The 22,410-nt window shown below is 39.0% G+C and overlaps 1 pseudogene; it reads left to right on the forward strand.

Annotated features, from left to right (window-relative positions):
• Positions 1–215: 215 nt before the first annotated feature.
• LOC111909538 (probable inactive ATP-dependent zinc metalloprotease FTSHI 5, chloroplastic) overlaps positions 216–22,410 on the forward strand; it is a 46,520-nt pseudogene continuing 24,325 nt past the window's right edge.

The raw sequence follows: 22,410 nt of genomic DNA on the forward strand, positions 1-22,410 counted from the left end.
AGAATATATGCCTGTAATGACACGTAATTTACGACACGCACCAATTTATGTTACGCGAATGAGAGTATCCTTAAAATAGTGTTATCACTCCAAAAAAATTAATGATTTACGTCACGCGTTATTGCGTGCCCTTAAATTAGTGTCTCTAGAAAAAAAAACACGGAGGGTACTTTATTTAAACGTGCGTCATCTGTACCCATCGCTTTATAATTTTAATGAAACGCGCGTTTAGTAGAAGGGGGAATCGAAATCCCCAAAATTATGAAAACCCGACTCGTTCTTTCTACCTTCTTTCTATCTTTCATCTTCGCAATGACTCTCCTTCTCCGACACTCTCTCCTCTAGATCTCCCTTCATTCTGTACCTCCTGTCTCTCTGTAAACCCTAAGCCATCACCACCTCCATTCTCTCTAGCACGTTCTAGGGTTTTATTTTCTTCCAAGATTCCGTTTCTCTCGTTTTCTCTCAGCACAGTACGTACGAGGTTTCTCTCGTTTTCTCTCAATTCTCTCCTCTAGATCTCCCTTCATTTTCTACCTTCTTTAAAGCCGATTGTTTTTATGGTTTTCTGGATCGTAATTGGGTTATGTCTAAGTCGAGGGTTTCACCAACCACCTACAATTGCCGCCCTAGTGACTAGTGAGGCGTTGAAGACGAGGAAAATCAAAAGTAAGCAAGGAATGAACAACTGGAAAGATCATGAGTTTTCTGATTATACAAGGAGGTTACTTGAGACTGTTTCTAGGCTAGTTTAGATTATAGAGGAAGTTAGGTCAGGCAATGGGGACTTGGAGAATGTGGAAGCGACATTAAAGGATGTGAAATTGAAGAAAAAAGAATTGCAAGATGAGATTATGAATCGACTTTATGCAGAGTTAAGTGTTTTGAGGGGAAACAAAATGGAATTGAATAGAAAGTCAGGGGACATTCTTGATTCCATGATGAAGTATAAGAGAGAGAAAGATAGGGTTCTAGAAAGAGGTGGGAAAAAGACGACTAAGGAGCAGGTGCTGGCGGAGTTGGATGAGACTATTAGCTACAAAGAGAAGGAGTTTATGGAGACTTTAGAGGAAACATATGAGATTGATGATCAAATGTTCAGGAGAGAGACCATGACCTTGAGCATTGGTGTTAGGGAACTTTGTTTTATAGAGAGGTAAAGCATCAACCTAGTTGAGAATTTTATTCGACATATGAAGCAAAAAGACACTGACAGGTAAATATTTTATAATGTTCTTATGCATGTATGTATATCAGTATATGTACTATGTATATATGTATGTTTTTGGTGCTCAAGATTACTGATTATGTGCTTAAGATTACTGATTATGTACTACGTACTATGATGATGATACTTTATTTTCTCTTATTTATTCACATGACATGACACTTTCTTTCATGTTATGTAGAGAGTGAAAAATCCTCCTATACGTTTAAAAGACTTTGCAAGTGTCGAGTTCATGAAGGAAGAAATAAATGAAGTTGTGGCATTTTTACAAAACCCTTGTGCCTTTCAAGAAATGGGTGCTCGTGCCCCTACGGTATGTAGTATGTAATATGTATGTTATTTTTCTATTTCTATAAATTATTATATATATACTGGTTTATTATAGAAAATGTTGTTATGTGGTTGAATTGCAGGGAGTTTTGATTGTAGGTGAGAGGGGAACAGGTAAGACTGCACTGGCTTTGGCTATAACTGCAGAGGCTAAGGTTCCAGTTGTTGAGGTGAAGGCCCAACAATTGGGGGCTAGTTTATGGGTCAGGCAGAGTGCATCCAATGTTAGAGAACTCTTCCAAATTGCACGAGATCTGGTAATACTTTTTGTGTTCATTGTTTCTTTTATGCCTTTTATGAATATTTGGACCAATATGAATCTATTTGTAGGCACATGTGATCATATTTGTGGAGGATTTTGACCGGTTTGCTGGGGTGCGTGGCAAGTTTATACATACTATGAAATAGGATCATGAGGCTTTTATTAATCAGCTACTTGTGGAACTTGATAGGTAACTCTCTAAATTCTTGTGGAACTTAATTAATTTCTGATTCCAATCAAGAATTCCCCTTCTGATCAATTCATGCAGGTTTGAAAACAAGATGGGGTTGTTTTAATGGCTACAACATGAAACAAATTGATGAAGCTTTACATCGTCCTGGTCGAATGGCAGAATATTCAATCTTCAAAAACCAACACAAACTGAAAGGGAAAAAATACTTCAAATAGCTGCAAAAGAAACCATGGACCCTGAAATCATTGGCTTTGTTGACTTCCAGAAGGTATAATAAACTCACGTTCAATGACATCATTCTTTTTTCTTCTAATACCTCACTACCTTTTGTGTTCAGCTGGCTGAAAAAATGGCTTTCTTAAGTCCTGTTGAAGTCAAACTTGTTCCCATGTCCTTGGAAGATAGGGATGCAAACGAGGACATATATTCACGGGGACTACAACATCCATACCCGTACCCTCCATACCCTCCATACCCATCCCCATCCCCGACCAGCCTAATCCCCGACGGGTTTGGGTAAAAAAAATCTACCGGGTACGGGTAACCGTTCTTATGGCTCTAAACTAAGCCATTGATCAACTCAATATTAGCTCAAAATATTAAGAGTCTATTTAATTTATAAAGCTCATTCGCATCTATTTTTGTCAACAAGCAATGTGGGATTAAAATACAAATACAACTATCAATCACTGTAAGTACTCTGTCTGATATACTTGTATCTCCCTTACTTCACTTATCTACTCAAACAATGTGGGACAAATATCCATTACCTTTTTAACTCAAAATCTACTCTAATAAATGAAAATGACTTTGCCACATGTCCTTCTCTCATAAGATTAACCACATGTCATTTTGTCATAATTTGAAATATATTTATTTTCCACTTGTCATTACTTTAATTTTCATTTTCAATATATCATTGATTTACTTTCTATAAATTAAACCTACCATAATTGAAGAGATTAAAAACCTTTAATCTATGAAGATCGATTAGATCATGAACAAGTATGTAAATATAAAACTGTAAGAACGCAATAATAAGAACAAGACAAGATAGAATCAAACGAGTCGAATGATTAAACAAAATCCTCAGAAGAGCTCGATTAAGAACATCAACTGTAGAGGATTAGAAGGTTACAAGAACGATTAAAGAAACCTGTAATGCTATCGTTAAGCTCTAGAATAATCGCTAAAAACCTTTTCAATCGTTAACGTAATATGCATGCAAGCATATACTTATATATTAAACATAAAAGGCTCTCGGTTGGACAGGCCCAAACCGGAATACAAAATAACTAAACTATCGAGCCCAAAAGACGCAATCATCAAAATAATCTTTAGCCCAACAATCTCCCCCTTTGCGTCAATTTGGAGCGAGACCTTCACTTGTTACTTGGGCCAGCAGCTGAAGCAGGTACCTTCTTCTTCACGATGTTAAACAGACATTTGGTGATAGAGAGAATGGTCTGTCTAAACCGGATGTACCACTGGATCATATCGTTGAAGTACTTGATGTCATCAGCCGAATTCTCTTTACACCGTTTGATAATTGATAACACATGCTCCAGACAAGCAGTGGTGTAAAGGTGTTTGTCAGCTAAAGCAAAGAGACATTTCTGTCATTCTGCTCTAGTGAACATAACCGAGTTGCGTCTCGGATCAATCTTGCCCATTTGCATTTGGTTGAGATCACTGGCCGATCCCACAGGAGCTATCTTCGGTTTCTTCTTGAAGACTGTGGCGACCTCCTGATCCATTAGGGCAACCTCCATGATGTAGCAGGCTAACATCCTTTTGATATGGTCTATAATGGGACCATATTCGGCTTCATCAGTCAAAAGAATGTTATACAGGACAATCCAATCATGAGGATTTAAATTCGGTAGATCTGCCAGGGAGATAAGATGAGCAGTTCTTGCAGATCCCCGAATGAGCTTGAACCGAACGTTTGTGAACCTCCCTTCGGCGTAAGGCTTCAGTACCCGAACGTTCACAATCTTCTGGGCGCTCCATGTAAGGTATTGAGGACGAGCAGCCGCCAGATAGAAGTCAATGAGCTCCATGTCAAGCTCAACGTTCAGATGAGGGACTTCAAAGATGTTAGAGAAGGCGTGGAAGATAAACGCCTTTCGATTCAGCAGCATGTCGAACTGCGAGTCGACAGTATTATTGCAGTCGAACGAGATAACCGGCTCGAGCCATAAGATGCTGGGAGTTTCTATGGCCTCTTTGATCATTCTCTCCCGAGTCCATGCAGGAAAGAGAGTCTTCCTACTCTCAAGGAGATCGTGGGCTTCCTTTTTCTTGCGTTCGGCTTCTTCAGCCTCTCGCGCCACACGACTGGCATCATCATCAGCATTGCGACTGTTCTTTCGCTTTAATATGTCAGCAATGGTCTCCTTGTCTTCATCTTCATCTTCTTCCTCAGCTATGTTTTTGCCTTTGTTCTTAACACCCGAACTCGAAGCTTGACCAGTCGGAGGTGGTTCGGTTGTGTGAGTAGCTTTGGAGGAAGGAGGTGGTTTCGATCCGTTCTTCTCATCTCCCCCTTGTTTCGGAATGGACACGAAACTCGGTAGGCCTTCGATTTTGCTGAGAAGGTCCATGGCTGGAGAGAGCTTTTCAGCGAGGGTTCGCCTCACCGAATGGTTTAGAATCGGATCATGTGCTTCCAGGATGTTGGATAGGGCAGCGTGTACATCCGAAACACATGTCTTGATGACCTCCCTTTCGGATCGAAGAGCTTCCAGTTGTTGTTGTGAGTTGGAAAGTTGCGTGCTCTTGACCTTTAGGGCGGTTGTTTTGGTCGCCAGAACGTCCATCAAAGAATTCTCGGCTGCGAGATCCTCCTGTAACTTAGCGAAGCGCGCATCGATGGAGGCACGAAGGGCCGAGTTGTCGTCGCTTAGGTTTTGGCAAAGTGTAGCGAACGAAGTCAACTCCGTGGAGACGAACTTGGCCAATTGCTGAACAATCGGTTCCAAAGTTGTCTTGGTGGCGTCGGCGCTTTCCTGCAAGGACTTCAACAGGACAGAAGCGTCGGAGAATAGTTTATCGACTTTTTCGGTCGCAGCCTCACAGGCTCTGGTTGAGGCGTCAATCGCAGCAGTTGCTGAGGCTACCGAATCATGTTGAGCCCTGGAGAAGGCATCAACAATTTTCTGAAGGGCAGCTTCAAAGAGAGAGGACTGCTGGTTGGAAGAGGAGGCGAGAAGTAGATCAACCTTCTCGTGGAGCTCTTTAAGATGCTTCTTTGTCACTGGAGCATCATCCTCCTCATCACTCTGAACTTGAAACGGACTATAGTAGACCGAATCAAAGTTCATGTGTTCACCACCAAGGTAAGAGTTGTCTCCATCAGAGGCATTTTCTGGAGATGGAGGAGGTGGTGAAGCTGGGGGTGTGGTTGTTTTGGTAGGTTCAGGTTGAGTGGGTGTGGGGTTAGTTTCGGGTGGTGGTTGAGTGTGGATAGGTTCGGTTGTATGGGTTTCGGTTTGTGGTGGTTCGGTTACGGGTGGGGTTTCGGTTACTGGTGGTGTTTCGGTTGCAGTTGTGAAAATGGGTGGTGGTATAGGGAAAGAGGTTGGTGGAATAGTGGTAGTGGGGATTATGGTCGGAATGGAAGTAGGAATGGTTGGAGGAGGTGAAGGAACAGGTGAATTGTGAAGTTCCATTTCTGGGGTGGGGGACCGAGGTGGTGTGTTGCCTCGTTGTGGGGTTTCGCCTCCTTGAGAGGCGTCCGAACCAGAACTTGCACCCTCAGAATCACTTGAAGAAGAAGGAATAACGAGCCTGCGTTTCGGTTGTGTCTTCCTCCTCTTCGGCTGTGGGGACTGTGCAGCCTTTGTCTGTTTCCTCTTCTTGGGAGAAGGACCCTTAGGAGCTTTGGTCGCTTGCTTCCCTTTTTCAGCCTTTTTGCCCCTGTTCGCCGGTTTGTTAGCATCGTGGATAGACCTGAGCATATCCGGTGTCAGTTCCCGAGGACCAGTTGGCCTGAATTCCTTGATCGTCCGTATCAGTCTGCTGTCAGAGGGCATGTCGCCATACATTGTCTCCGGAATGGAGCCAATGAAAGAAAATTTCGATGCATCTGAGACGATGATCTTCTTGGTATGAAACGTACCAACGGAAGACATCAATGCACCGGCATCAATGGGAATTTCGAACTTGTCCATCGCCCACTTTGTAACCAAAATCCAGAACCGGGCCAACGACACCTCAGAGTGTCGTGATGATGAAGAAAGGCTCTGGATGAGCTATTGCCATAGGAACAACCCATAGTGCAGGTTAATCCCGTTGTAGACCGCGTACATAATAGACAGAAAGAGGCGACTGGCACCGTCGGATCCTGAGCTCCTTTCCGACAAGCTCTTGAAAAGGACTGTAAACAAGCCGTTCCATTGAGGCGGCAGGCAGGACTTCTTGAATTTAGCGATGGAGGTGAGGACCTCCGTGTACCCCATGTTGTAAAACATGTTATACAGAAACCCAACCGGAATCGTCTCCGGGTTAATTCTCGATGGGTCAACAGCCAACCCAAGCATGGTGCAGAAATGTTGTCGAGAAACTGATGTCTTGTGTTCAGCAATCTCGAAGAATACCCTGTCGACCGCTTTATCGTAATAAGCAGTCGCATAAACCTGCGATAGGGCCACCATGGGAACAGACTCGATCCTGGAGAGAGCAGTGGCTATTTGAGAGTACTTCAAACATTCAATAATCGGCGACATGTAGGAGTCGTACGCCAAAGGGTTGAGGTCAATCACCAGACATTGTTGTGGACGGATGGGTAGGATTTGTGAAGTAGCATGAACGGAAGAGGATTCTGCCATTGTTGAAGGTATGGAGAAGAAGATGATGAACAGTGAAGCTTTTTGGGAGTATTTGCTCTTTAGAAAATTCGGAAGCAGTAAAAAGGTAAATGGGATTGGAGACGGGCTTTTATAGTGAGGGATTAGAGAGAGAAAAATCGTTTCATATCTTCTATGGAAATACGAAAAGGTTTCCTCAGTGACAGATGGATGACAGTTGAGGCGTGCGATGATCACGTAGGAGAGAGAGTGTCAGATTCCTAGGATCACGCCGCCCAACAAGCGCCGTTTCAGGGAAAAAACCGTTTCAATTTCTCACGCGCCATTAATTGCCAGAGAGATGACGCTTGGATTTCGCACACGCGTCCACGTTGTCAGTAAAAGTATGGCCGTTTGAAATTCACACGCGCCCACTATTTACCGTCGTTTTAATTTCAATCCATTTAACTCCCGCTGAGTCAGCAACCTTCCATCTAATCCTTTTAAACGGCATCTTTTTAATTGAATCCCCACGTGGATTGTTTTTGACCACAGCTTCATAATTAACCACCAAGTAATAATACAGCCTGTAATAATTAGTAACGGAATTTTGGAAAATCAAAGATTTTCGTGCAAAGAGTGTAAAAGAAAAGGAAATAAAGCAACTCTTTTAAGTATTTTCTGTGATGTCAATAATGACACGAAACTGATGATCCTGGGCACGAATCTCTTCCTTCAAGGTCAAGAGAGACCTTAAAGTGTTAATGTGGATTCCCGTTGAATAACGATCAAACACTTATTAATAAATGTTGAAAGGCTTCTTTTAATTAGGCTAAATAAGGGTGGTTTTCGCTTTGATTCAGCAATTCTAATCTTGAAATAAGAAAGAAAGTGAACAAAGTACTTGTGAGACCGGTGTAGTCTGTTGAACAAGTAGGTAGGAATTTTTATTTTAAAGTGGCTTGGATAAATATAAAATCTCAGAAAAAAATAAAAACTGGATCCCAAGGGAAGAAATGTTATGGTTTTTAACAATTTCATAGGAATCACGCAAAAGAGAATTTGAGATTTCATGAGGGTACATTCGTCAATTCTTTGGTGAAAGCTTGAGCAAATTAATTGTTCACCGTCAATTCTTTGGTGTCGAATTTTGGGTTTCACTCAGCTCGTAGTGACACGAAACTAAGATCATAAACACAGATGTTGTGTAACCATAAACCTCAGTGCTAATTTCTGAGAGTCTCAAGGGTTACGATGATGAAACGAATGTAATGGAGAAATGTAATGGAGATGGTGTAAGAAAACATAGTACCTCTGCTGCGAAAATAAGGACCAAGCAGGAAAACTCTTAACTCATGTGAGAAGAGAGTGAGGTAGCTCACGATTAGAATAAATGTGTTAGCCTTATTGGGAAGACAAGGTTTGTGTATACCAGGTCATGAAGGCTATTATTCAAAATCTTATGAGGCTTGGGACACATACAGCAGCATGCTTCTAGGGACACTTAAGTAATTCATCAATTATATCCCCATAAACGAACGAACACACAAGAAAAAATAAAAGAAAAATATTTTTGGTGTTTTTGAGATTTATGAAAAAAAAATAAATTAATAAAAATAAATAAAAGAAAAAAAATAAGGAAGAAAGAAAAAAAATACGACTTAAAAAAAACTTGGAAAAAATTTGATAAACCGAACCCGAACGTTCGGTTGGTTTTGGTTGAGAGAAAGTTGAAAAACCGAACCCGAGCGTTCGGTTGGTTTCGGTTCCATAAAATTTTGAAAAACCGAACCCGAGCGTTTGGTTGGTTTCGGTTCCATAAAATTTTGAAAAACCGAACCCGAACCTTCGGTTGGTTTCGGTTCAACAAAATTTTGAAAAACCGAACCCGAACCATCGGTAGGTTTCGGTTTTGGAAAATTTTAAGAAACCAAGGAATTTAGACATGCAATTGGAAAATATACAACAGAGAAAGACTACCTTTGAAGTGATGAGCGAGTCTGATGGTTTAACCGAACCCGAACGTTCGGTTGGTTTCGCTTCTTAAGTTTGTTGTTGAGAGGTAGTGTGAGGTACTGACTCTGATTCCATCATACCTAGCCCTTGCAATATTCTGTTGAATGATGCTTCAGAAAGAGCTTTGGTAAAGATTTCAGCCAGTTGATCAGTGGTTCTTACGAAGTGAACTTCGACATTTCCATCTTCCACGTGATCTTTGATGAAGTGATACCTCAGTGCTATGTGTTTGGTTTTAGAGTGTTGCACTGGGTTATGACAGATCCTAATTGCACTTTCAGAGTCACAATATAGTGGGATCTTCTTCATATTGAGTCCATAGTCTCGAAGTTGACTCTGGATCCAAATCACTTGTGATGTGCAGGATGCAGCAGCAATGTATTCCGCTTCAGCAGTAGACAACGACACACACGTTTGTTTATTGGATTGCCAGTTGACTAACTTCCCGTCAAGGAATTGACAGCCACCAGTTGTGCTTTTTCTGTCGAGTCCACATCCTCCAAGGTCAGCATCAGAATAGGCTTGAACGAAGAAGCCTGAATTAGAAGGATACCATAGACCTAAGGAGGTGGTTCGCTTTAGATAGCGTAGGATGTTCTTTACTGCAAGCATGTGAGGTTCGCGTGGGTTTGCCTGAAATCGAGCACAATAACACACAGAAAACATGATGTCAGGCCTGCTAGCAGTTAAATACATTAGTGAACCTATCATTTGACGATAGAGCGTGATATCAACAGCCGGTTTGTCAAGAGATGGAGTTAGCTTGGTGCCGAATGCCATTGGGACTTTGACTTTGGAGTCTCCCATCATGCCAAACTTTGCTAGGAGAGTCTTCGTGTAAGCTTCCTGATTGATAAAGATGCCTTCGGGTCCCTGTCTTATATTTAAACCAAGGAAAAAGTTAATAGGACCCATTGAGCTCATTTCAAACTTAGTCTCCATCAGCTTTCTGAATTCAGCTGTTAGGCTGGGATTCGTTGAGCCAAAGATGATGTCATCGACATAAATCTGAACTATCATAAGGTGGTTACCTTCCTTTTTGCGAAAGAAGGTTGGGTCAACCGAACCTTGTTTGAATTTAGAAATCTTTAAAAATTTAGTTAGCGTTTCATATCAGGCTCTCGGAGCTTGTTTGAGGCCGTACACAGCTTTATCCAGAATATAGCAATGGTTTGGATACTTTTCGTTCACGAACCCAGGAGGTTGCTCCACATACACAGTTTCTTCGAGTTCTCCATTGAGAAATGCACACTTGACGTCCATTTGGAAAACTTCAAAGTTTTTGTGAGCAGCATAAGCCAGAAATATTCTAACAGATTCTAGCCTAGCTACTGGAGCGAAAGTCTCTTCATAATCTATCCCTTCCTCCTGACAGTATCCCTTTACAACCAGACGAGCCTTGTTCCTTATTACATTCCCTTCCTTGTCCATTTTGTTCCTGAAGACCCATTTGAGACCCACAACCGAAGCATCTGGTGGAGTTGGAATGAGGCGCCAAACTTTGTTCCTTTCAAATTCGTTCAGTTCGTCTTGCATTGCTTGAACCCAATCAAAGTGATCGAGGGCAGTGTTAACTGTCTTCGGTTCAACTTTTGATACGAATGAGTTAAACATACAAAACTCAACCTTTGAAAATAAGGATGTCTGTTTTGCCTTCAGTTGTGATCGGGTCAGAACTTTTTCGGATACATCACCAACTACTTGAGAGATAGGATGATCACGGGTCCATTTGGTAAGAGGAGGGTAATTCGGATCAAAGGTTGGGCCTAGTTCAGAATTGATCATTTCTTCTGGCTCAGATTGGCTATCGTAATCAAGCACCATATCATCATGCTCCCCCTCAATTGATGAGCTTTGAGTAACTTGAGGTTCAGGAGTTTCTTGTGGTGCTGGATTATCAGGCGTTGAAGCGTCTTCGGTTGGAGAGGCACCTTCGGTTGGAGAAGCACCATCAGTTGGAGATGTAGAACTTGGCTCCCCCTCGACATGTGAGCTTGGCTCCCCCTCGACTTGTGAGCTTGGCTCCCCCTCGACTGAAGCATTGTTAGATGGAGGGTCATCAGCAGTCGATTCTCCTTCATGCATTTTCCTTGCAGCATCTTCGACAATCCTCTTCATGTGATCAACCTTGTTGTCTGTTGCACCTGCTTCTAAGAGAGAAGCTTTTTCTGGTTCGTCAAAGAGTTCCAGAAATTTATCGTATAAGTTAGCGATCGAGACTGTGACTTGCCCAGTTTGAGGAAAGATTTCCCCAGCGATGTCTTCTTTGGCTTGTAGCTTTTTGACATAGCCATCGTCAAAGGTCACGTAGTATGTCTCTTCAATTTTTATCGAACGCTTGTTTAGGACTCTGTAAGCCTTGGATGTGAGCGAGTATCCCAGAAAAATTCCCTCGTCGGCTTTGACGTCGAATTTGTTGCGGTGTTCTTTAGAATTAAAGATGAAACACCTTGAGCCGAACACGTGGAAAAATTTCACATTAGGCTTTCTGTTATTGAGAATCTCGTATGGTGTGAGCGTGAATCGCTTGTTGATATAAGACCTGTTCTGTGTAAAACAAGCAGCAGAAATAGCATCAGCCCAAAAATAAAGAGGTAAGGAAGCGAAACTTAGCATAGTTCGGGCAGCTTCACACAGAGATCGGTTTCGTCTTTCGACAATTCCGTTCTGCTGTGGTGTGTAGGGAGCTGAGAAGTTGTGACTAATTCCCTTTTCTGCAAGAAACTCTTCAAACTCTCTGTTCTTGAATTCAAGACCATTGTCGCTCCTGATGTTGCGAACAATCTTCTTGAGCTGTACTTCAATCTGCTTGATGAACAATTTCAGCTTTTGAGTCGCTTCAGATTTGAACTTTAGAAAGAATACCCATGTAAATCGTGAAAATTCATCAACAATAACAAGAATGTACTTGCTACCGCCGATGCTTTCGATAGATGAAGGACCACACAAATCGATATGAAGTAATTCGAGTGGTTCAACAACTTTTGTGTTAATTATAGATGGGTGACTTTGACGACTCTGCTTTCCCATTTCGCATGCAGCACACAAATGATCTCTGTCGAAATTGACCAATGGAAGACCCCTAACATGACCTCCAGTGACGAGTCGGTTGATGTTTTTAAAGTTGAGATGAGAGAGTCTTCGGTGCCACAACCAGCTTTCGTCAGATTGAGCTTTTGACAACAGGCATATAGCTGGGTTTCCTTTAATGGGTTTCAGATTTAGAGGAAACATTTCACCCTTTCGCTCCGACTTGAGAATTACCTTCTTTGTCCTTTTCTCAATAATTTATGAACCTTCATCATCGAATGAGACTTTAAGACCTGTACCTCCAACAAGTTGAGATACACTGATGAGGTTGTGCTGGAGTCCTTCCACATAAGCCACCTTCCTTATAGTAAAGTCACCATTTGTTATCATCCCGTATCCCTTTATGGTGCCGAAGGAATTATTTCCAAACTTGACATTGCCACCATTTGCAAGAGATCTATATTCCCTGAGCTCCTCTTTCCTTCCTGTCATGTGACGCGAGCAGCCACTATCGATGTACCATTCTTCGTCGAACTGCTCGTCACTTATAACCTGCAAAAATTAAGCAGATTTTGGAACCCAAAGTTTCTTGGGTCCACGTGAGCTTTTCATGGGAACAGGAACAGTAAGAGAGATGTCAACTAGATATGTTCGTTTTATGAGTGTTGTTTCATCTTTCTTTTTAATGGTAAATACTTTTATCTTATTAGGATTGGGTGCGTTCGGTTTGGACTCTGGTTTAGATTCATTGACCTTCTGTTTGCCCTTTTGTTCAGCAGATGGATGAGATTTTTTAGAACGAACAGAATTAGCTTTAGAGCAAGATGGAGATGAATTGGTGGAAGTAGAAGAATTAGAAGAAGTAGAAGAAGTGGGTTTAGATGGAGAGGACTTCTTGGCTGCAGACTCTAGGTGATCCTTTTGCTTTTGATCATTGGAAGGACTGACCTTAGAGTTTTGATCTCGTTTGACTTCAGAACCGAACCTTTGCTTTCGGTTGGAATCGTCTTGTGAACCGAACCTTGGCTTTCGGTTGAAGTCTTTCTCGGAACCGAACGTTTGCTTTCGGTTGGTGTTTTCTTGTGAACCGAACCTTGGCTTTCGGTTATTGTGACTCTCAGGCTTTCCAACAGGATTGTTTTCATACTTCAGATTCTTATCTTGATGTGAGAAGTATGCATTCTTGGTTTTCCAGAATTGTCTTCTTTCAGAGAGATTCTTCCTGTATCTTTGGTTCCTCTCTCTTTTCTTATTCCGCATCTGCTTTGGTTGATGATGAACATTAGCCTTCGTTTTCGGTTTCTCCTTGGCTAGTTCCTTTTGAACTGAAGGAGTTTTACTTTGAGCCGAGGGAGTAGAGGGAATGTCTGAAGGAGTTTCACTTTGAACTGAGGGAGTAGAGGGAACGTCTTCTTTTGCCGAACTTTCATCCTCCAGAGGAATGTCTTTCGTACCTCTGGTGCTAGGATCATCGAAATTATCAGGTTTATTCAAGAGTTCAGGTATGTGTCTACCTTTACTCATCCAGGAGGTTCTTTCAGATAAGCCAACCGTTTCGCTTGCATTATCTATTGGAGCAGACCAGAAGTACTCATCACAGCCATCAGCATTGTCTTCGTTAACAATAGCTGTGAGTTCAGCTGTCTGATGTTCGGTTACTCCAGTCACCTTGTATACTTGATTTGGAGTGGTCCGGACCTTCTGATACACAACTGCTTTTTCTGCTAAGATCGGGGACTTTGCTGGGACAATCGAGCGAACTCCATTGAATTTTCAGAAATAAGATTCTTGTGGTTTTCAGGTTCGCTTTTAACAAATTCTGAGCAGTCAACCGTGTCCTCTACAGAAATTTCACTCATGTTATCTTCCTCGTTAAGCTCAGATGCATTTTCAACATCAATTTTGTTTTCTGAGCTTATGTTGGCGTTCAAAGAGTCAAATTTTTGTATGGTTTCGGTTCTCAGTTTAAGTCTATCATTTTCATCCAAAAGATTTTTGAGCATGTCCTTGTGGTCCTTGGATTTAATGAAGGACTCAATTTTGTCCAGTCCATACATGTAGGTCGGATTGACATCATCAGACGATATCACACTCTCACAATTGTAGGCTTCAGCATCGATTTCATCCTCCTTAAACTCAAGGAAGGGCAAAATCATGCGATGGATCTTTTGGCCTATTTCACAGTCCAAGTGAAGCTGAGTAATATTAGAATATAGACGTTTTGCAATTAAACAAAAAACATTCCGTTGTTTTAACAATTTTAAATTATCTCTTTGCAAATAAATGTTTTCGTCTTTAACTTTAACTAATTCAGACTCCTTCAACTCGATCCACATTCGCCGCTCCTCACTCTTCGACGCCGCCCTGCTTAATTGATCAGTTAGGTTAGAATTGGTGACTCGAGTTTGAGTTAAGCTACTATCTAGATGAGAAATTCTTGTATTAACGTTTTTTAGTTCTTTCTCATATGAGGATGGTGGTACTTTAGATGAAATAAAAACCGATTGTACCTTCTTTATCAGTTCATCGAGCTCATTGAACTGCTGGCTGAGTGGTTTGGCCGTAAAGCACATGTCCTCCTGCACCTTCGGTCCATCGCTTCCACCATCGGTGTTGTATCCCCTCATTTGAGATACTTCAGACACCATGAAGCATCTTCCTCCACTACTCTCCTCCTTTGCTACATAAGCCTTTCCATGGGTAGGCTTCCTCACTTCATCGTCTTCTGATTCGGTAGACCAAACTTCCGTGCTACCGAACTCATCATCAGCAACCGAACCCTGCACAATAAGAGCCTTAATAGAAGGGTTAGCGGTAGACTTCTTCTTTCTCAACTCATCCAGCCGTTTCTGCAACACAGCTTCCTCATCCTTTCCATCATCCTTTTCAGCCATCTTCTTAAGCACACAGTCTTTAGCATAGTGGTTTTTCCCACCACAGTAGTAACAGCTTACTCCGGAATCGCCATCCACCTTCGGTTCCTTCTTGGGCTCCTCAACCTTCGGTTCATTGTTCATCTTTTCTGAGCTGTAACTCCCCTGCCAGTTTCGGTTTTTATTGCTGGGGAATCTCTTCTTTATGAACCTCTTGGGATTGGATACCATCATGGCATAATCCTCAGACGTGAGGTCATACTCCTCCAAGTTGAGGTCTTCATCTTCCATCACAGCTTTACTTTTTGATAGGAGGGCCAACGAACCAAGGCTTGAAACGACATTCTTCTCTTGCAGCACAATTTTCTCTTGGGACTTGAGAATACCCACCAGTTTCGCCAAAGAGTATGATTTAAACTGCTCATGGGCTTTGACTGTAGAAACCACTGCTCTCCATTCAGACCTCAGACCATTTAAGAAAGTAACCTTTTGCTCGATAAGCTTCCTTTCAATATCGTGTTTGATCATCTTGCTGAGAAGATGATTGAAGCGATCGAACGTCTGGGTCACTGATTCTTCGGCTCCTTGCCTGAATTCTCCAAACTCAGATAAGAGCAAGGTTTGGATAGAATGTTCAAGATCTTCGTCTGTAGAATACAGTTCGCGAAGTCTATCCCAAACTTCCTTTGCTGTCGTGCATGAGCTGACCAACCTAAATGTGTCGGACTGAAGGGCGAATCTGATCAACCTTAACGCCTTGATATTACACTGGAATTTGTCCTTTTCATCTTGTGTAATATCCTTCACATCCTTTAGCAGATCATTGTACTCCTTTTGTGTCTTAATAGTCCTGGACATTGCAGAATGAGAAAACGGTCCATTAATGATGGCTTCCCATATGAGGTACCCATTATCCTCAGATCCAATCATGTAGTCTTCGAAGTGATGCGCCCATACTTCATAGTCATGGGTGTATAAGATTGGAATCTTTGTCGTCGAACCGATGCTGTTGGAGATATTAATAGGATTTGATTGCGTCTCGTCCATTATGATCGAAAAAACCTGTTCAAAGATCAGACTTGTAATAAAGCAGATTAGGGCAAAACAATAAATATCAAGATACGTCAATAATGAGATGACGGCTCAATAAATATCAATAATTGCAGAAAAACCCTAATGGAAATCTTTTTCACAGAAAAGATGTGTATCGATTACACAGCCTCCTGCTCTGATACCAATTGAAGAGATTAAAAACCTTTAATCTATGAAGATCGATTAGATCATGAAAAAGTATGTAAATATAAAACTGTAAGAACGCAATAATAAGAACAAGACAAGATAGAATCAAACGAGTCGAATGATTAAACAAAATCCTCAGAAGAGCTCGATTAAGAACATCAACTGTAGAGGATTAGAAGGTTACAAGAACGATTAAAGAAACCTGTAATGTTATCGTTAAGCTCTAGAATAATCGCTAAAAACCTTTTCAATCGTTAACCTAATATGCATGCAAGCATATACTTATATATTAAACATAAAAGGCTCTCGGTTGGACAGGCCCAAACCGGAATACAAAATAACTAAACTATCGAGCCCAAAAGACGCAATCATCAAAATAATCTTCAGCCCAACAATAATGATTATCAAATTTTAAATTTAAAATTCAATTCCAAATAAATTTATAGTTTAAACCTTTATGTTTAATATTTTGTTATAATTAACCCGTTTAGTACACACTAAACTCATAATTTTAATTAATTTATTCTTTGCAATTTTTTTCTCATAATTTTCACTTATTTCAATTTCAAATTCAAATAAAATTTCTATTTAATCGTTCGTACTTAACATTTTGTTTTAATCAACCCGTATAACAAACGACTTCTATGCATTAAGACTACTAATCAAATTACTAAATTAGTTCATTTAAGTTTGTTCCATATAATTAATAGACGAACTAGACACACATTAAAGAATACAACTAATTTTTGGAACAACATTATAAATTCAAACATGGGATGGTGGAAATTTGCGGATTAATTTTAGTCTTTATTTGTTTATAATATTAAATACTATGAAAACACACATTTTAGTTTTTATTTGTTTCATTGAAACTACAATATACTACAAATATAAAATAAATATTAACTCAAGTTGTTGCTAACTATTAAATAAGAAATAAGTATGTTTGGTGGAAAAAAATACTAAATAAATGGAAAGTCAAATCGTTGCTATTGAACAAGATATACAGTGCCAAAATCATATTAAAAGTCAAAAACGAGATAAAGATTGGGAAAATGACTCTTGAGGGTAATTAACTTTTGTGTTTGTACTCATTTGGTCTCTTTTTTTTGTATTCAATATACCATCGAACTTGTTGTTGGTGTTTACTATAGCCCTTTTGACCGGCTTTTGACCTGTGATAGCCGGTCAAAAGGTTATGGTGAACACAAACAACAAGTTCGATGGTATAAAAAAAGGAAAGGGACCAAATGAGAACAAACGCAACAGTTGGTTACCCTCCTGATTCATTTTCCCTGTACTCATTTACAACAAATCCCACATCATCTCCTACTGATATTAATGGCTTTATGAGATTCATTCTTGCTTCTCTTCAAAACATAACTCACGAAAGGACATTATTTATGCATGTACAACTTTGTAATGCACTTGAATATTTATTAGGGGAATCTTGACTAAGTAGGCGCATTTCATGACTACATTTACATTTGCAATCAAATGATTTATCGTATCATGGATTCTAGACAAGTCTACAAACGAGTGGAATCACAAGTGCTGTGATTTTTGAGTTTACTTAGCTTTAAGATCGAACTCATGGGATAAGATACAACATCCATATGTACAATATCATGCTGCTTTTGTAGACACATCACCATAATATTGTACATATTGGTGTTCTATCTTATCTCATGAGTTCGATTTTAAAGCTAAGTAAACTCAAAAATCATAGCACTTGTGATTCCACTCGTTTGTAGACTTGTCTAGAATCCATGATACGATAAATCATTTGATTGGAAATGTAAATGTAGTAATGAAATGTGCCTGCTTAGTCAAGATTCCCCTAATAAATATTTAAGTGCATTACAAAGTTGTACATGCATGAATAATGTCCTTTCGTAGGTTATGTTTTGAAGAGAAGCAAGAATGAATCTCATAAAGTCATGAATATCAGTAGGAGATGATGTGGGATTTGTTGTAAATGAGTAAAGGGAAAATGAATCAGGAGGGTAACCAACCGTTGCGTTTGTTCTTATTTGGTCAATTTCCTTTTTTTGTACTCAATATACCATTGAACTTGTTGTTTGTGTTCGCCATAACCCTTTGACCGGCTATCACAGGTGAAAAGCCGGTCAAAAGGGCTATGGTAGACACCAACAACAAGTTCGATGGTATATTGAATACAAAAAAAAAGGGACCAAATGAGTATAAACGCAAAAGTTAATTACCCTCAAGAGTCATTTTCCCATAAAGATTTAACGAAGGGAGTGAGACTCAATAACTTCATCCCACATCAGCCGTATAATAAAAAAACAAACAGGGTCACCCTCAATGCTTTATATATATATATATATATATATATATATATATATATATATATATATATATATATATATATATATATGGGAAAAGTAAATATGTGGTTGTCATGTATGTAATATTAGGTATAGAACCATCAAAATTGACTTCATTTTGATTAAATATACAAAATTTTTGACATTTTTAGTTTCTACCTATTGCTTTTGAGATCATATTATTTCTGATTTCATAATTTATCCCTAACATCTATGTATTTCGAATGTGTTTTTTATATTAGATATCTAGTAGGTTTCATAAATTTTCTTTGACACCAACCATATGTATACTTGCATGGTTCTTTTTGATGTGTTATTGGAAGAAGTTTATTGTGTTTTTAATGAATAATTTCAATCATTCACTATAATTTTTATTTTAAATTTAAATATGAAGATTTATAGGTAGTTGATAATGTATTCTTATACATGGTTTGTGTTGAGAAATTAAAAATTTAAAACATCATAAAAATATGTACAAAGCCTATCATCTAGGCTAATAGAGAATACAAGAAAGATGGTAGAGAGATTTGATCGTATGTTGTTAAAACTATGTAGTTTTTAATGGTTCTATACCTAATACTAGGTACATAACAGCCACAAATTCCCTATATATATATATATATATATATATATATATATATATATATATATATATATATATTCGGGTATTATACGGGTGGATATTGCCATACCCGTACCCACCCCGTACCCGCTTCGGGTATGTAATATAATATCTATCCTCGCTCCGCTACCCGTCAAGACGGGGAATCCCTGACCCGTTAGGTTCGGGTCCAATTTGCATCCCTAGACACAGATAAACTAATGAGCTATACTAGCTTGATTGCAGTATGAAAATATTCCAGCTTTAATCATTTATTTGCATACTTTTTCTCTTTGTGCTGACTTTTTCACAGACTTTCAGTGGTAGTATTCCCACATGGTTAAGGAAGACAAAACTCGCAAAGACAATGGGCAAAATGGTGGTTAATCATCTCAGGTTAACATTGACCAAGGAGGATTTGCAAAATGTGGTTGACTTAATGCAGCCATATGGTCAGATAAGCAATTGGATTGAGTATCTAACCCCTTCCAATGATGTAAGTATATTGCTATTTTCTAGTTCTATTAGTCAGTTTGAATTTTAGTTATATGGATTTTTCTATTTTAGTGGGCAAGAGAGACAAAGTTTCCTCATGCTGTTTCGTTTGCGAGCCGTGGACTTGTAGTTGCTCTTTTACCAAACTATGATGTGGTTGATAACTTATGGTTAGAGCCTTTTTCTTGGGAGGTATGCATTTTATTTATTTTTAATTCTTTTACGCATTTACTTTTTTGTATTTGTTTGTTAGTAAAGAGTAAAGAGTTGTGGTTTTGATTCAGGGAATTACAAAGGCTAAAACGGAAGGTTCTAGGTTTGGAAATGTTGAGTCCAGATCATATCTTGAAAAGAAGCTTGTGTTTTGATTTGGGTCCTATGTTGCATCCCAGATGTTGCTTCCATTTGGAGAAGAAAATATTCTTTCTTTATCTGAATTGAAACAGACACAGGAGGTAAAGTTTTATGCCCTTTTTTTGGTCTTTTACTACATTATATCTATTAACTAAATAGTTTGATAATATATGGCATTCTACTCTACTTAAAAACAGATAGCTATAAGAATGGTGATTCAGTATGGATGGGGGTGATTCAGTATGGATGGGGCCAGGCCCTCATGAAAGTCCAACAGTTTATCACCATGGGAATGTAGTGACTGGTTTAATCATGAGGAACAATCATTTAACAGGTTTAAGTATGGGAATGCATAACAATGGAAGACAGCTGGAGGGTAGAGGAGGAAACAGCCCTGCTGGCGATTCTAGGGGTGTCCAAAATGGGGATGCAGAAGTTGTCTCTTCACATGTAGATGTTGGTATCTGTTATTTATCTATATGTATATAGAAATTCATTTGCTTAAAATAATCAATTGCATTTCAGAATAAAAATCTACATGTTGTTCAAGTTTCTCCTCAGTGAATGCATGGAATGCCAGCTTTCTTTTCACCTTGATAACTGGCACCTCTGCATCCATATACTCTACACCATCAAGGGTTACCTCAAAATGTGAATTCACATCTTGTTTAGTCTCATGTTGGCCTATTTCATTCTTTTCCCACTTGGCAGAATCAATAGGTGTAGGTACATCTAGTGTGTTATAAGTCTATTTTTTAATTTCTTTTATTTATGTTTGAAACGTGGAATTAGGGTTGGGTTTGCGATCCATAATCGGTCCATAAACATCTTAGAAGCAATTTGGTTTGATTCAAGTTAACTTATACAAATATGTTGATGAGGTAAGTTTTAACTTTTAAACCCCTCTATTGTCACACCCCCGAACCAGACGGCAGAAACGTCTGAGGGCTCGCGTGACTTTAATTGAATATCATCACAATGAATATACATGAATCATAACATAAACATCACCATGCATCAATATATTACAACTGGAATTGTTCACATCAAGTACATTGTTTTAACATTTCAAATCCATACATACATTGTTTGATAGATTTCAAAAGCAAAAACACCCTAACACACATGGTACTTATTCCTCGGCTTACCTGCTACCTGAGAATACAAGTTATTTTGGAAAAACGTCAACATATGAAATGTTGGTGAGTTCATAAGCAAAGTTGTGAATAAAATGATTTGTATAGTTTGTAAAACCCAGAAAATCCGATATTTTCTGAAAAGACATTAGTTAATCAAAGTGTGAAGATCCATAAGTTGATGCATGAATGATTTCAAAACATATATGTAAAAGGGTGTTTTGTATTATAGTTATAGAATTTCTGAACGAATAGTATTGATTTTTCCCCTGAAAACCCGATGTTTTCCGATGTCGAAAGATGTATGTGATTACAAATTTTGTACCGTCACATCGAATGAATATTGATTACACCACCTTGATTACTGTTGAATAACGCCCTAATTCTGTCTACTTTGATTACTCATAAGCCTTAGCGAACGAAGAGAAGAGGAGCACTATGTCCTACTACTATCGTAAGTACCTTAGGTTGTCGGGGATGCGAAAGACACGATAGTCCAACTCGCATTTGATTACTTTGACATTACTAGCAATACCAATGGACCATTAGGGCCCAATGACACATAAAAGCTATTGAAAGTCCTTTTATATGGAATTGGGTCATAGGAGGCCCAATAACATATAAGCGTTATCCCTTTGGGCCCAAAGATCATGTTAATGGACTTGCAAGGTCCAACAAGCATAATTTGAAACTTCTAAGCCCAAAGTTTGAATAATTACTCATCTTAGGTTTCACATATCTATTGGAGGGTTTGATTTTTATGGTTGTTATAATGGCATCGATTCGAGATTGATCGATTCGTTTGTAACGATATTTGGAGTTAAACGTGTATTCGTCTTTTGATTTTTCGGCAGTCGTGGTTTTTGTATTTTCACTCAATGAAATAATTTGTTAAAAAGTAGAAGTTTGACCCTTTTCAACACCTTCCCTTTTTATAAAAATACAAGTTTAATCCTTTATATAAAAGAAAGGACATTTTTAGCCCTTAAAACATTTTCTTGACACCTTTGTATCTTAAATTTGTTGAAATGATGGTTTTAACTCAAAATTTATTTTGTTAACTATTTTAGTGCTTTTAGAATAGTAAAATTTCGGTTAAAACCCAACTTTTCACAATTTTTATAGTTTTGGCCCGAAATCCAAAAACTTTACATTTTTTATCCTTTTTGGAAATAAAAAGCATTTTTGACCCTTGAAATAGTTTTATTATCCTTTTATCCCCTGTTTTGAAGAAAGTTTCATTTCAGCCCCTTTAATTGTCATTTTTCGCACTTTTGGGCTTATTGGGCCAAAAGGCCCAAAATTAGCCCATTAAGCTAAAAATTTACATTTCAAGTCCTTTGAAAATTTTCTTATTCAGAAAAACAATTATGGAAACTGTTTTGACTCTTTTGGCCCTTAAGAAACCGTGACTTGGCAATTTTTAACCCAAGTTTTGTGTTTTTGACAATTTAAGCCCAAAAATGGGTTTTATGTTGTAATTATGTTCATCATAATCTTATAAGTTATTAT

Source organism: Lactuca sativa, chromosome 8 (assembly GCF_002870075.4).
Source record: "Lactuca sativa cultivar Salinas chromosome 8, Lsat_Salinas_v11, whole genome shotgun sequence".
NCBI lineage: Eukaryota > Viridiplantae > Streptophyta > Magnoliopsida > Asterales > Asteraceae > Lactuca > Lactuca sativa.